At 33.4% G+C, this 15,781-nt stretch overlaps 1 non-coding gene across 1 annotated transcript; it reads right to left on the bottom strand.

The window, feature by feature from the left end:
* Window positions 1-1,735: 1,735 nt before the first annotated feature.
* Window positions 1,736-1,809, bottom strand: TRNAN-GUU. The gene has a single exon. It is a non-coding gene; the product is annotated as a tRNA-Asn (tRNA).
* Between the last annotated feature and the right edge of the window lie 13,972 nt (window positions 1,810-15,781).

Here is a 15,781-nt window from a genome sequence, read left to right as displayed (position 1 = left end):
AATGCAATTATTAATTTTATGTTATATATATTGATAATTTCCGTTAGGCATTCGATAAATGCCACAAATGCCATTTTAAATTAAATTTATAATATTTTAAACAAAATACTATACGGTGATTTATATTTTATTATTATATATAATTTAGGCATTAGACTAATAAAAATATTAATATAATAATTAAATAGTTATATTTTAAAATAATAAAATAATAAATTAATTGATTAATTGAATTTAAAAATTATAGAGTGGAATTAATAATTTTTTTCAAAAAACTTAAGAATATAATAATAATTTTTCATTTTTATTTAAAAATATGAGCTAAGGATTTTTAATTTAAAAAAAAATAAAAAAATAACTTTTAAGACTGAGTATTCGATCAGTCGATTCAAAATTGATCGAATGAAATAAATTGAAATTTAAAATTTTGATATTCATAAAAATCGAACATAATTGATTTTAATAAGAAATCGAATCGAAGTAAATTAGTTTGATTTAATTCAATTCAATTCGATTTAATCGATTTAAATTTGTAATAAATTTTTTATATTTTATATTTTATTTTTAGTATTTTAAAATTTAATTGAAATATTTTTAAATTTAATCTCTATATTATTATTTTAAATTTAATTGAAATATTTTTAATTTAATAGGATTTAATCTCTCCATATTATTAAAAATCATATACTATTATTACTAATCGATTTGATTTTTTAATTTTTTTTTATTAAAATCGAATCGAATTGAAATAATTAAAATTTTTAAAATTAAAAATTAAATTGAACCAAAATGAATAAAAAATCAAACTGAATTTAAATTAATTCAATTCGATTAATTTTTTTAATTTGAGTAGAATACGTGTCATTAGGTTGTTTTTCACAAAACAAAATAACCATTATTTTATCACGTAAATTAATTATATTTTATGAAAATTATATTTTTTACTTTAAATTTTTTTTAAAGCAAATTCAATATTATGAGGTAAGGATTTTCAATTAATAAAATGAAAAATAAGGTGATTTTTATGGTTATTTTGTTTAAAAGAAAATAACTATTATTTTATTATGTAAATTAATTATATTTTATGAAAATTAAATTTTTATAAACTAAATTAATTTTTCAGAATCGATAATATTACAGAAAATATTTGATATTAACAAAAAAATGAAAATAATTTAAGGGATATACAAATATAATATTATTTTAAGAAAATATATTTAGAAATTGAAATTCACAATATTTGTATTATACATTTTATAGATTTATATATAATGACATATATTTTCTATAAGTTAATTATTTTATGAAAAATTATTAAATTAATAAAAAGTAATGAAATATAAAAAATATAAAAAAATTAACATTTAAAAATATAAAAATAATAGTATTTTTATAAAACATTATTTTAATTAATAATGTTATTATTAATTTAATATAATTTGTATTGTATTAGTTTATATAAAACATATTTATATATTTGAAACATCAAGTTTCGTTAATTTAATATATTTTTTACAAAATAGTTATTTTATAAAAAAAATTATTTTATGTAAATTTACAATAAAAAAATATAATTCTTGTAAATATTAATTTATTTTTATAACAAAGTAAATTTACTTTGTTTTAGATCAAGTAGCCGTTGCTATCTTTTGTTCATTAATTTAAATTCTGTCAAGCAGATATAAACAAAAACCGTAAAAAATTATTTTTGTTAAAGTAAAAAGACTAAATAAAACGCTAGAAGGAGGGCTTGAACCTCCGATCTTGTGGTTAACAGCCACACGCTCTAACCAACTGAGCTATTCCAGCAATTCGACAGTGGTGTTATAATTAATGAATAGAAAGTATTTTCTGTATTTTTTAATTTTAATATTAAAAATTAATCAAACAAAAGTGAAACCGAATTTAAAGAATTTTTTTTTAAATTTTTGAATATTTTTATAAATTTTATTGATATTATTTATTTTTTAACATTATAGCTAAATAATGAAAAATAAATTATTTTCTGAAAAATAAGTTAGTGTCTTTAAAAATATTACTTATATGTAAGTTTTTTTTTTAAATAAATAGAACATAAATCATAATATTTTTTTAATTTTTATTAGATATTTTATAAAAATAGTTTCTATTTTTTAAATTATAATATATAAATTATTTTAATAATAATATATATACTGTGTAACGAGCAGCATATATGAATAGTTTAATATTCTAAAATTGGCTCATAAAAACTTATAATTTAGCTTATTATATGCTAAAAAAAATAACCATTTAGCTTATTTTATTAATAACATGTGTTATAGCAATAAACTGTTCCTTATGGATACTACAGAGATTAGATTGATGACATGATTGGAATGTAATTGTGCAGTGATTGGCTAAAACCTCTAAGAAAGAGAATGTGAGGTGGTGGTGAGTGTTCACGGTAACCACTCCGACACTCAAGCCAGTATCTGGAAGAGTAGAAAGAAAGTGACGAATTGTTTAGAGTTTTTGCATAAAAGCGATACTCAAGCCAGTATCTGGAAGAGTAGAAAGAAAGTGACGAATTGTTTAGAGTTCTTGCATAAAAGAGTAATGTACCTGTTGCCTCTGTGATTTTTCTCCTTTTATACTGTAAAAAGGTGGGGTAAATATGACATTTTCCAATAATTCGGCAGTAATGTGGCCGATTGCTTAATAAGGATCATCGCCAGTTAATAAGGATCATCGCCAGTTAATAAGTTGATAATCCCGCAATTACAAGCGTAGTGGTGATACGATATGGTTATGTCAGATAACGGTAACTTTGTGCCAAGACTCGCCCTGTCGAAAGAAGGGTGAGTCTTAGTGAGACTCCATCTTTCCTCTCAGAGCGTGATGTAAACCGTCTCTATGATGCTTACCAAATTTCTCGAGAGTCTTTCTGTATCCTTGCTCCTTCTCCCTATGTCTGCGTGAGTGACTCGATTCTTGCTGAGGATACTATCATTGTTTTTTAGGAGCAATTGAAGATGGATCTTCGATTTCCTATAGATCCATTTTTTTGTGGATGTCCTCAGGTTTCATAAGCTTTCGGTTGCCTAGCTTCATTCTAATAGCTAGATAGTTCTGGTGGCTTTCTAGTTCGTCATCTCAATAATCACATCGAACTGAGTGTAGCTCTTGTCTCCTATTTATACTAGTTAAGTACCTGCAAGAACAAGGAGTTTTGGTACTTCAGCGGTAAAAAATGCTTAACCCTGTTTGACCAGATACCTTCCTCCTTGAACCGGTGGAAAAATAAGTTTTTTGTCCTCCGTCACCGGATGATGGAGGGTTTTGAGCATCTCCAAATAAGTTGACATTATTGTGTGGAATTGAAGAAGGATGGGGTCCACCCAAGGAGGGAGGAGGACGAGACTTTAGCGATTCTCTTAACGATAGCTAAATTCCTAAAGAAAATGGACATCACCTTGGGGAAGGCCCTTCCTTGACTTGAGATCAAGATACTTCTCTTTTTTCCTTTTTCATAGTTCAAACTATCTTGCTTACTTACTTTTCCCTTTTTTTGCAGATATGGCTGGATCTCAAAGCAATTTTGCTGAAGCGGCACGTGCTGCCTATAAAGGCAAAGGCAAGGCTATAGCTGGGGCTACTAGTCCCCCTACCAAGCGTGCTTGCGATACGGAAGAGATGGTCATGCTTCCTCCTCCCTCGCCCCCTGCCTGCGGCAGAAGAGTCTGCCTTCTTTAAGCCCGAGTCTTCTGCTCTGGGCGCTTTTGCTTTTACACCAGCTTCTGAGCTTTCTATTGATGTCCCCTCCCCCTCTGCACCTGCTCCTGTGAGCGTAGGGGTCAAATCTTCCTGGCCACCGAGCATCCAGTGCTTGTCCTTGGTGCTAAATCAAGCACCTTCGCTCCTTAACGATCCTCCTCTAGGCCTCCTGCTAATCAAAAGTGTCATAAGGCCTGCAGATCGTCGTCACCTGAATGAGGTCGAGATAGACGAGCTTTTTAATAATGCCACACACTCTGCACTAGAGAGTGCCCTTTGCACCTATGTGGCTAAAGAGCAGCACAAAGCCTTGAGGTGGGAGTTTGGTGCAAACGAGATGGACAAGAGGCTCCTAATCGAGGAAAGTTCAAGATTAAAGGCACAAGTGAATGAAGTTGAGGGTACTATGAAGGAGACCCTAGAGTCGGTGGATAAGCTTTAGACTGATTTAGATGACGCCAATGCTTCCAAGCTAGGCCTTGACCATTGGGCAAAATCTGCCTAGGACTAGGTGGCCTTATTGCATTGCCAAGTCCTAAAGTTACAAGCTCAAGCTGAAGGGGCCGGGGCTGCTTCAACCAGGGTGGCTGAGCTGGAGGTGGAGCTGCAGGAGACAGTAGCCCAAGGTGGGGAGATATTTGTTCAAGGCCAGGATTTGTTAAGGAAGGAGCTAGTGAAGAGGTTTCCTTTCGAGGATTTTTCTTGGATAGACGATATCTTCCCTAAGAAGGAGGATGCGATTGAAGAGGAGGAGGGGCATATTGAGGACATTCCTAATGACTGGGTCTCTATAGATAATATAATGGATGTAGAAAGCACTGATGTAATGGATACTTGGGTGGAGGAGTCTGAGGATATCCTTCCTCCTATGTAATCCTTTCATGATTAATGAGAAATATATTTCGTCATTATTTTTAATGAGTGTCTGTATATCTTGTTCTTATTTACAACCTTCTTTCAAGACTTAAATAATTTATTCTTTTCAAAGAATTGCCAAGGGTTAACACCCGTTCATCATAGTAAAAAATAACTTGAAAATCCTTGAACAATGGGGATAATACTCGGACATATGACTTGGCATATACTTGCCTTGGGCTTGATCTTAAGACTAGTACTCGCCCATGAACGCCCATCCCATAGCTTGGGCCATGAATGTCTCAAAAGTTTCGCGCGGGGCTATCTTCCGGTAATCAAATTTTGGCAGAACCCGCCTTGCAACCTGGTACAAAGCCCTCAATTGGTGGGGCCTTCGCCTACTTTTTTGAGCCTGATCTATACCTTCCCTATGGCCTTGGGCATACCTTAGGATTTATTAACATTGGTCGAGGCTCACCCTATGGCCTTTTGTAATCACTTTGGATTAACAAGACTAGTGCCTAGATGGTCTAGCAAAACTCGCCTCATGACCAAGCCTGGAAAAAATCGCCTTGTGGCCTTGTTTAATGGAACCAAAGCCTGGATTGTCTAGCGAAACCCGTCTTGTGACTTGACTTGGCGAAAACTTTCTTGTGACCTTGTTTAATGGGACTGACGCTCAAATGGTTTGGCAAAATCTGCCTTATGACTTGGCCTGGCAAAAACCACATTGTAGCTTTGTTTAGTGGGATCGAAGCCTGGATGGTCTGGCAAAAACCGTCTTGTGGCCTTGTGGCCTTGTTTAGTGGGACCAATGCCCAGATGGTCTGGTAAAACTCGCCTTATGACCTGGTCTGGCGAAAATTACCTTGTGACCTTGTTTATTGGGACTGACGCCTGAATGGTCTGGCGGAATCCGCCTTATGACTTGACTTGGTGAAAGCTGCCTTGTGGCCTTGTTTAGTGGGACAGACGCCCGAATAGTCTGGCAGAGCCTTCCTTATGACCTGACCTGGCAGAAACTGCCTTATGGCCTCTTCTTATTTCCTTCATCCTTTTTCCTTTCTTAAGGAAGACAATCTCATCGTTCCTTATCACTGAAGAACACAACACATGAAAATACATTGTTAACTTTATTAAAAGGAATATCCTCATATTACAAATATATTAAGTGGGGGACCATTCGGCTCCCCAAATTGTCTATCTTGTAAAAACTCTTGGACGAATGACTTTCGAGACTTAAAAAGTCTGGTAATTATATTTGCAGTCTATTTACTTTCTCTAACCATCCCTAGGTCCTTCCATTATTACATGTATGACACCTACAGGTTCTTGATCAGGGGTTGTTTCGGGGTTTGGTTCCTCGGGCTCAGGTCTCCTCTCTTCCCTTCTCTTCTTTGTGAATTTCTGAAGAGTGTCATCCCTTATCAGTCTGTCGATCTCATCCTTTAGTTGTCAACATTCTTCTGTCGTATGACTATGGTCTTCGTGGAAGTGACAGTAGTTTGTCCTATCTTGCTTCTCTACTTTCTCAAGGTTGAGTTTAGGTGGCCACCTGATTTCTTTATTATTTTTCCTAATTGACATCAAAATGCGAGTCTGTGAGTCATTTAATGGAGTATAATTCTTGTAATTACTTTGCTCATCCCTCCTTTGAGAGATGGTGTAACAGCCCGGAAACCGGTACCCTCTCTGTAACGGCCCAAACTGCTCGGCACTAGGATCCAGATCGGCTTAAGGCCGCCTAGACCCGTAGTAAGCCTGCTATGAACTCTGTGTACCTGTTAAAATCCCATACATGATCCGACTGGACTATTCACTGGTAAAACTTTTCTTAAAAACAACCAGACTTAACCTTTAAAACACTCTCTGGAGGTCCATGCATATGAACCTCAGATATACTAATCTGAACTAGCCCTCAGGCTATCTATAATACACCAGTGACACGCTACCAAGTAACCTCCATGCACTATGCGCTGTGTCATAGAACCCACTCTATAAGGGTCAGCATATCATAAGTTAACTTGGCTACCATAGAGTCACAGGAATCAAACCTGGTCTTCTCTAATGGCCTACTCTGTGGATCACAGGAATCAAACCTGGTCTTTCCTTTGCACTGGTCTTGAGTCAAGGGAATTAAACCCTATCTCCTCTCACAGTTATCATTCACTGGGTTTTCGAAACACAACATCTGCTAAGCCTGGTTTGACTCATTTCTCATCAAGAAACTGAAAACAGGATACATGCATATACAAGGGATAAAACATACTATAGACAATAGGCAAAAGCACATTCTACCTCATATATACATTAACTGCTTAACTATTCCATCCCTTTTACATATATCTCTTCAATTACATCATGTCCACACTATACTATTACACATGCAATCCTTTAGCAACTCTGATGCTTCTGCCCTTCCCAGCTACTCTGAACCTGCAAAACTGGGATTAAGGGAAAGGGATGAGCTTCTAAAGCCCAGTGAGTAGAAACACTGAAAATAGTTCATTCATACGCACTATATATGAAAATGCATCACAAAACAAACATCTCAATATATCTTGGATTAGACATGACCCCAAAACTCCCTTGACGGGCTATTGAAGTCGCCTTGGTCCAATCTCCACTAAGGTAGACATGACCCCAAAAATATCCTCTGTCAATACTGGCCCCCCCAAAGGAGCTACACAGGGCATTCCAACATGTACTTGCCCAACTGACCTGACACAATGACAGGAGCCGAAGCTTAGGCTATTGGAGTCGCCTGGGTCCACCTAATCTCTGATCACATAATATGCAATGCTTCATATTCGTGATTCTAATGCAATCATCCTAATACATATCATAGCATTCATGATGCATGAACTATGCTAAAGCATTATGTTTCTTTAATAAAAGATTAAGTTTAGTTCTACTCACCTCTGCTCCTTAAGCAGAAACTGTACTGACTCTGAAACTGCTAATCCTGACAACCTCCCTGAACTGTCGGGTCCAAACCTACACAAAAGGACTCGATTGAGGTGTCAAACATACTCCTATTAACTCTTAAACAACTTCCCAAAACCCCTCTAAAAGCTCATAAAACAATCACTTAGAACATGCAAGGAAAAGCTAGGCAGGACACCTTCGGCGGCACCTTCGGCGGCCGAACGTGCAGGACAGATCCGAAAGTCCATTCTTTCGGAGGCAACCTTAGGCAGCCGAAACTGCCTCTTCAAAGGGTTCGGCGGCCGAATCCTCCCTTCGGCGGCCGAACCTGAGTTCATCCAGAACTCAGCTTCGTGCACAACCATCTCCTGCCAAGCACCAACACCACTCAACATGCATAACGCCTTCTTCAACTTGCATATACTTTGGTATATGCACAAAGGGGTCCAAACTACCTATTACCCCAACAAAACAGCAAGTACAACACATATACATGCTTACACCATTAAACACATCAAACACGCACTTTAAAACCTAAGCATGCAACTCATGCATACACTTCCCTATCTTCTTTAAAAGCTGTTAAAAACCATTAAAACAAGTTGAAAGACTTCCCTTACCTCTTGAAAACAGAAGAGGAACAGCCAACTCAGCAACTCCTCTTCAACTATTACCAAAACCTCACTTTTCTCTCTTTTTTTCTCCAAAACGTTCAACCCCTTTGCAAATGACCAAACCCTCTGCATGAGCTGATAAAAGCTTGCAGATGAGTCATGGGAGACGTGGCATAACCCTCTGTGGTGATTTGGAGGTGAACACCTGGCCAAACCACGGACTGAGGAGTGTCCACAACTAACCGACCTCCTCAGCTTCGGCTGCCGAAACTGCATGCAAAACCATGCAACTTTCGGGGGCCGAACATAACCTTCGGGGGCCGAACATTGGGCACTTTCGGCGGCCGAACTTACATTCGGGGGCCGAACCTGGCCTTTGTCTCCAAAGCCTTTTCTCTTTAAAACACAACTCTTTTCTAAACCAAATCTTTAAAATACTTACAAACATTTAGACAACCTTTCTAAGGGTACCCTTCTAGAAAACTCTGACATCCTTGAATTTCACCGGACGGTAGAAATTCCGATGCCTGATTTAGCCGGGTATTACAGATGGGGTAACTCCTATGATCTCCTTCCTGTCCTTGCCTCTTAAACTCTTGGCTTTGCTTTTTACTCACCCTCTTATCTTCTTTTAATGCTTGGATTTCATCATCCAGCCTGATATACTTCTGAACTTTGTCTATCAACTGTTGATCCGTTATTTTTTATTAAGGAATCCATGAATTTGACGTTGTGAGTTTCTTTCTTCAATATTTCGTATGCTATCTCATGATTCAATTCTTCCACCTATATGGCCTCAGCATTGAATCGCGAGATAAAGCTCCTTAAAGACTCGCCCTCCTCCTGTTAGATCTTTCTCAAGTCAGAAGAAAGTTTTTTAGGAGGTATGCAAGTAATAAACTTGGGTTTAAATAACATAGCAAACTGCGTAAAGTTTTAAATTAAACCTAGGCTTATATATTGATACCATTTCTGAGCCAAACCTGTGAGTATTGATGAAAATACTCGGCACAATACAAAGTCATTGACATCCTGAAGTTACATAGTCATCCTGAAGATTGCCATATAGCTCCTGGGATCTGCTGTTCTGTCATACTTGTCCAAGCTAAGTAGTTTAAACTTGGTTGAAAAAGTTTATGCCAGAATTTCTTCTAATAGAGGTGAGGCTCCACCTAAGTTGAAATCTTCCTCTCGTTCCTTTTGATACCTTTGCACAGCCCATATTAGCTTCCAATCAATGTCTTTCAGAGCTTCGTCTGTTTCGTCTTTGGATTCGACTTTTTTCTTAGGCCGCATTTTGACTGCTTTTGTTTGAGCCCTTGGTGTGTCTATGGAAGCCTCCTCCTTTCGTCTGGGGGGCCATGTTTCATGCCTCTTCCCTAGTCATATACTATCCGAGGGTAGCCTGCAGCCTGTGGATATACTGGAGTACTTGTTTGTTGTTTAAATTATTAAAGTCTGCTTCATTGACAACTAAAGGCGTGCTTTCTCTATTGTCAAAGACGGAGGAAACAATGACGCTTCATTGCTAGCAATATTAGCAGCAACTCGTGAACTATTGACCATCTTGAGAGAGAAAAGAGAGAGATTTCTTTCTATGATGAAAAGAATAGGAGACCGATCGTAATCCAAATGAACAAGAAGGAGTCGATGGATTTTCCAGCAACAGAACCAAATGATGTTGCTGAGATTAGATTGATAACATGGCCGAAATAGAACTACACAATGATTGGCTAGAACCTGCAATGAAGAGAATGTGAGGTGGTGGTGGGTGCTCATGGCAGCTACTTCGACGCTCAAGTCAGTATCTGGAAGAGTAGAGAGAAAGTGATGAATTGTTTAGAGTTTTTGTGTAAGAGAATAGCATACATTTGTCTTTATGATTTTTCTCCTTTTATACTGTAAGAAGATAGAGGTAAATATGGCATTTTCCGATAATCCGGCGGTAATGTGGTCGATTGCTTGATAAGAGTCATTGCTAGCTAATAAGTTGGTAGTCTCGCGATTACAAGCATAGTGGGGATACGTTGAATTATGCCAGATAACAGTAACTTTGCGCCGAGATTCGCCCTGTCGAGAGAAGGGCGGGTCTTTGATGATGATCCGAATATTTAAGGTGTCTGTATCTTTCATTCTTTGGATTGGACCACATTTTATTAGGTTCTTATCATGTGACTCAATTCGTTGCTTATTTTGTATGATTGTTATGTAACATAACTTATTAATGATATAATTTTTTATTTATAATTTTTTAAAAAAATTAAAAATAAATTTAATATGAAATTAAAATTTAAACAAATCATTAAGCTAACCTTAAAAGTTATCAAGTTCAATAATATTGAATAGGAGGACTAAAAAGAGAATTATTTGTGGCCGATAGATTAGCCGCCACAACCACTCTAATGTAAGTCCGTTCAGATTTTGAGGATAAAAAAATAAAAAAATAATAGGTAATATAAATGTACTCGATGGCTAAGGTAGGTTTTACATATTCGTTGAGTGTAAATAGCATTAGGAGTATTCCTAAATAAACTGTGATTTGAAATTCTTTTATACTGTAATTCCTATTTATACATGAGTTGGAGTTGGTGATAAAAGTATAAAGCCATCTTCTAAATTATTGCCTATTATCTAAATAACCGAATCTCGAATATTGATTTTCCAACTTCTATTGCGGTAGTAACATCTATACTGGTATGTGATTTCTATAAATCTATAATTTTATTAGTAATTTTTATCAATCTTTTTATGAATTTGTATTTAACATTAGGGCTGTAAATGAGCCAAACTATTCGTGAGCTACTCGAGACTCGACTCGATAAAATCTCGACCGAGTTCGGCTCGTTTTTTAAACGAGCCAAGCTCGAGCTCAATTTTGAGACTCGTCACTTAAACACGAGCTGAGCTTGAGCTCCATAGTATTCGCCTCGTTAAGGCTCGCGAGCTGGCTTGTTGAGAAGGCTCGCGAACAGGCTCGTTGAGAAGGCTCACGAGGCTTGTTGAGAAGGCTCACGAGCAGGCTTATTAAATAGGCTCGTGAGTAATATTGTTTAAATAAATTGGTGAATCAATTCGTTAAATAAATTTATGAACAAGTTCATATATTATTAAAAAAATAAAAATAACTATAAAGTTATAAAATTTAAACTATTATAAATACTTGAAAATTATAGTATTGAAAATTACAAATAATTAAGATTAATTATTATAATTAATATTCTTTAAAATTAAATTATAAAAATCTTTTGTATATAATTATTATAATAAGATTCCATAAAATTAATGTATAATCACAAATAATTAATATTAATTATTATAATAAGTATTCTTTAAAATTATAGTACTACATGATAAATTGAGTTGTAAAAATTATATACATTTTAAAATTAAAGTATAATTATAAAAAAAAATTTATATATAATTAAGTATATAATATAAAAGATGATAATAATTATCAAAGTATATTAATAATAATTAATTAAGGTTATATGGATGTTAAAGTTGAAATTCAAATTAACTAATTGAACAAGCATGAAGATGATTATGAAGATAATTAAATTATATTAGCTTGTTTCAACTGTTGGAAGTTCGAATCAACTTTATTCGTTTGATATTAAATTTTGTGTGTAATATAATTTTATTATGTTGTTGAATTTATATTTATTTGTGTTATTTTAGTTATAAATTGTGTTACGTAATTTTTTTTATGTACACTCTCTTTTTTTTATATTATTTAAATTAATGATGATTAAAAATTGATTAAAGTGTAATTATTAATTCGTGCTCGAGCCTGAACTTGAGCTCAAACCAAACTTTTTAATTTTGAGCTCGGTTTCGAGCTTTTTTAACGAGTTTCTTAATCGAGCTTTCCGAGTTCGAGCTCGAGTTTTATTAACGAGCTTCTTAATCGAGTTTTTCGAGTTCGAGTTCGAATTAGGCTCGTTATTAAATCGAACGAGCCTTTCACGAGTCGAGCTCAAATCGAGCTCGATTATAATATTTAATTCTCGAGCCGAGCTCGAATCAAATATTAGAGCTCGAGTCGAGCTCGAGCTCGAGCTTCCAAACTTTTTTAATAAACGAGCTTGAGCTTTACAAAACTCGACTCGGCTCGACTCGATTACACCCCTATTTAACATATCTAATATATTTGTTTTGGTGAAACTTCTCTCTATATTTGACCTATTGTCTCTTGTAATCTGAGTATAATAGTTTTGATAAATTTGGGTATTTTGTTTGAAGTTTTTTGATGTTTCAAATTGGGTATTTTACTTGATCTTCACTTCGAGATTGGGATTTTTAGAAAAAAATACGAATATAAATTTGAAAAATATCCATGTATTTGATTTGCTAAATGGGTATTAAGATTATCAAGAGAAAAATCTTGAAATTATATGATTGATTGTACTATCAAAGTATTAGGTTCAGGTGGAGCACGTTGAGATTGAGTTATTGAAAGTTAATGATATTATGAACATGAATTTTTATTTGGAGTTTGCGGTGGTTCTTGAAGACTAAAGTATAATAGACTTATTAATAATTAGTGATTTTTATTGCTATAAGCAGGATAACATTATTCTAGCAGAGGTAGTTCTTAGCATTTTTACCCTAGAAAGTTTTGGATTTGCTCGTAAGATTATCGATTATTGCTTTCTCATCTTGCTAGTTTTGCTTCTGGCTGCAAGGAAATTTGCTCAGTTTGCAAGAAATTTATGCAAGTTTCTGCAAGAAATTTGGTCAGTCTTGTGGATATGAAATAGTTGATATTAAATCTCTAGTAGCTCCAAGTTTCTGCCCTGCTCACTTCATTTTTCTTATGTTATATACAGTGCCATTATAATGTACAGGTACATGACTTGCTGGATGGTAATAGAGCGAGCAATATTCGGTTTAAATAAAAAATCATTCGAACCGAATTAATTTGAAAATTTATTTTAGTTTTTTATTTATTTCAGTTCAGTTTAATTTGATTTTTAATTTCAAAAATTTTGGTTATTTCGGTTCGGTTCGATTTTAATAAAAAAAATTAGAAAATCAAATCGAACTGATTAGTGATAATAGCATATTATTTTCAATAATATAATGAGATTAGATCATATTAAGGTTAAAATATTTTAATTAAATTTTAAAATATTAAAAATAAAGTGTAAAAAATAAAAAATTTATTAAAAATTTAAACTAATCAAATCGAATCGAACTAAATTAAATCGGTTCAATTTGATTCTATTCGGTTTCAAGAAACGATAGTAGGTCTTTCTGAACCGCTGAAATGTGGAAGTGACCATGTTTAGCATGATGTATTTCCTTGAAGATATAGTTATTACATAGAGAACTACTGCGTGAACCATTGAAAGTGCAATATTTCTGACATACAAATATCCCAAAAACGAAGGATGTAAGAATCATGGCAAATGCAATTACCGGGGCCTGTAAAATACAAAGTTATGGTTCTTAGAACATTATCATGGCCATGGATGAGTTTGTGACATGAGGATGTTTCACTTGCATCTCTGATCTCTTTTTCTTTTTCTTTTTTTTTTTTGAAAGATTTACAATTTAGTCTCTGGATATTACCATTATTAATAAATCAGTCCCTATATTTTTTAAAACCTATTAAAATGTCTTTATCTTTTCTTTCCATTAGCGAAATAGTTCTTTCGTCCTTTTTTCCGTTAAAAATAGATAAAAGATGAGAGAGAAAATTTTTTAAATATAATTTTACCCTCAAATAAAACTCCTTATTTAGTCCTTGGATATTATTATTATTAACAAGTCAATCCCTATATTTTTCAAAAATCTATTAAAATGTCTTTATCTTTTCTCATATCTATTAAAATGTCCTTATCTTTTCTTATATCTATTAAAATGTGCTTATCGTTTCTTTCCGTTAACAAAATAGTCCATCATCATTCTCCTCCTCAAAAAAAATAAAAAGAAGAAGAAGAAGAAGAAGATGATGATGATGACGAAGGAGAAGAAGGAGAAAAAGAAGAAGAAGAAGGAGAAGGAAAAGGAGAAGAAGAAGATAATGATGATGAAAAAGAAAAAGAAAAAAGAAGAAGAAGAAGAAGAATTTCCTCCTCCTCCTCCTTAAAAAAGAAAAATAAAAAGAAAAATCGAAGAAAAATCAAAGAAGAAGAAGAAAAAAAAAAAAAACTAAAGAAGAAGATGAGGAGGAAGAATCATTGAAGAAGAAGAAGAAGAAGAAGAAGAAGAAGAAGAAGAAGAAGAAGGAGGAGGAGGAGGAGGAGGAGGAAAAGAAGGGGATAATTTGGTTTTTTGCTATATTTTTAACGGCAAAAATAAATGGAAGGACTATTTTATTGACGGATAGAAAAAATAAGAATGTTTTAATAGGTTTCTAAAAATGTAGGGACTGACTTGTTAATAATGACAATACTTAAAGACTAAATTGTAAATTTCTTTTTTTTTTCAAATATTCAACATTGCAACCAGTGCATTAAATTTCTTGTCAGGTCTATGTCCATGCATGATAAATCTTATTGTAAATCTATCGTGTATACAACATTTTTCCACTTTCCATTCTAAGGTTTCTATTCACATTAATTCTTTGGATAAATAATTTAACTAATCCTATTTGTAGAAATTATGCAGTTCAATTTTTAAATATTTTTTAAAAAAATACTAAAGATATGTGTATTTATTATAAGTAAACTCAGACTACAACTTGGTCTTACTCTTTAATAGTGAGTAACAAGTTATTTCCAAAATCACGATTCCTTCGCTTAATTCCAATAATTCATATTAACTATATTTTATAGTTTTGCAGAAATTTGTCGAAGACCAAAATCGCATGACTGTTGAAATCGTAAAAGACTATATGCAATAAAGTTGGGATAGTAGGCTTCTTCGTTGATGCTATTATCATTTGATCTCCATGCAGCTCATGGGTGATTCATATATAGATTAGAATGAGACTATTATTTAACAGTTTTACTTTTTAATACTTCTTAAATACTTGAACTTCTTGATATTATTTAAATTTATTACGTATTTTTAGTATTTTATGTTTTTTAGTGTTGGACATATATTGATGTTTTGTAAAATTATGGAATAAATGAATTTATTAGAAAAAAAAAGAGACAAATCAAGTTCTAATGCAGTTATTATTGACTAATCAACAATCTATTAGCGATCAATTTAGTAATCAATCATCCATAAATGCGAATAAAATAATATTTTTTTATTTTATTATCAATTTACTCGACGAAATAGCGACCAAATAATACATTTATTTTTCATGTGGCAATCAATTTATCAGATATATTAGTGATCAAACAATAATTATTTTGCAACCACATTTCAATAATCAATTTATAACAAATTTAGCAACAATAAATTTTGATATCGAATATATTACGACACCTGATTAACAACCAACTATTGATCGCCAATTGATCGCTACCTGATTATATTAATTATTGATCACCAATTGATCACTAATTTAGTGACCAATTTGAAATTAGTCTCTAAAAATTTAGAGATTGATCAAACACTGACTACTGTGTATTGATCGCAAAATGATCGCTAGCTCTAAATAGTGACTAAATTCGTAGATTTATTGACCAATATTTTGATGGCAAAATCACTGCTTTTTTGTAGTGTTATAATTTGCTTTTCGATCAAAT

Source organism: Manihot esculenta, chromosome 14 (assembly GCF_001659605.2).
Source record: "Manihot esculenta cultivar AM560-2 chromosome 14, M.esculenta_v8, whole genome shotgun sequence".
NCBI classification, from domain to species: Eukaryota; Viridiplantae; Streptophyta; class Magnoliopsida; order Malpighiales; family Euphorbiaceae; genus Manihot; species Manihot esculenta.
The sequence above is the reverse complement of the archived record's forward strand: the minus strand, read 5'-3'. Positions and strand labels throughout refer to the sequence as shown.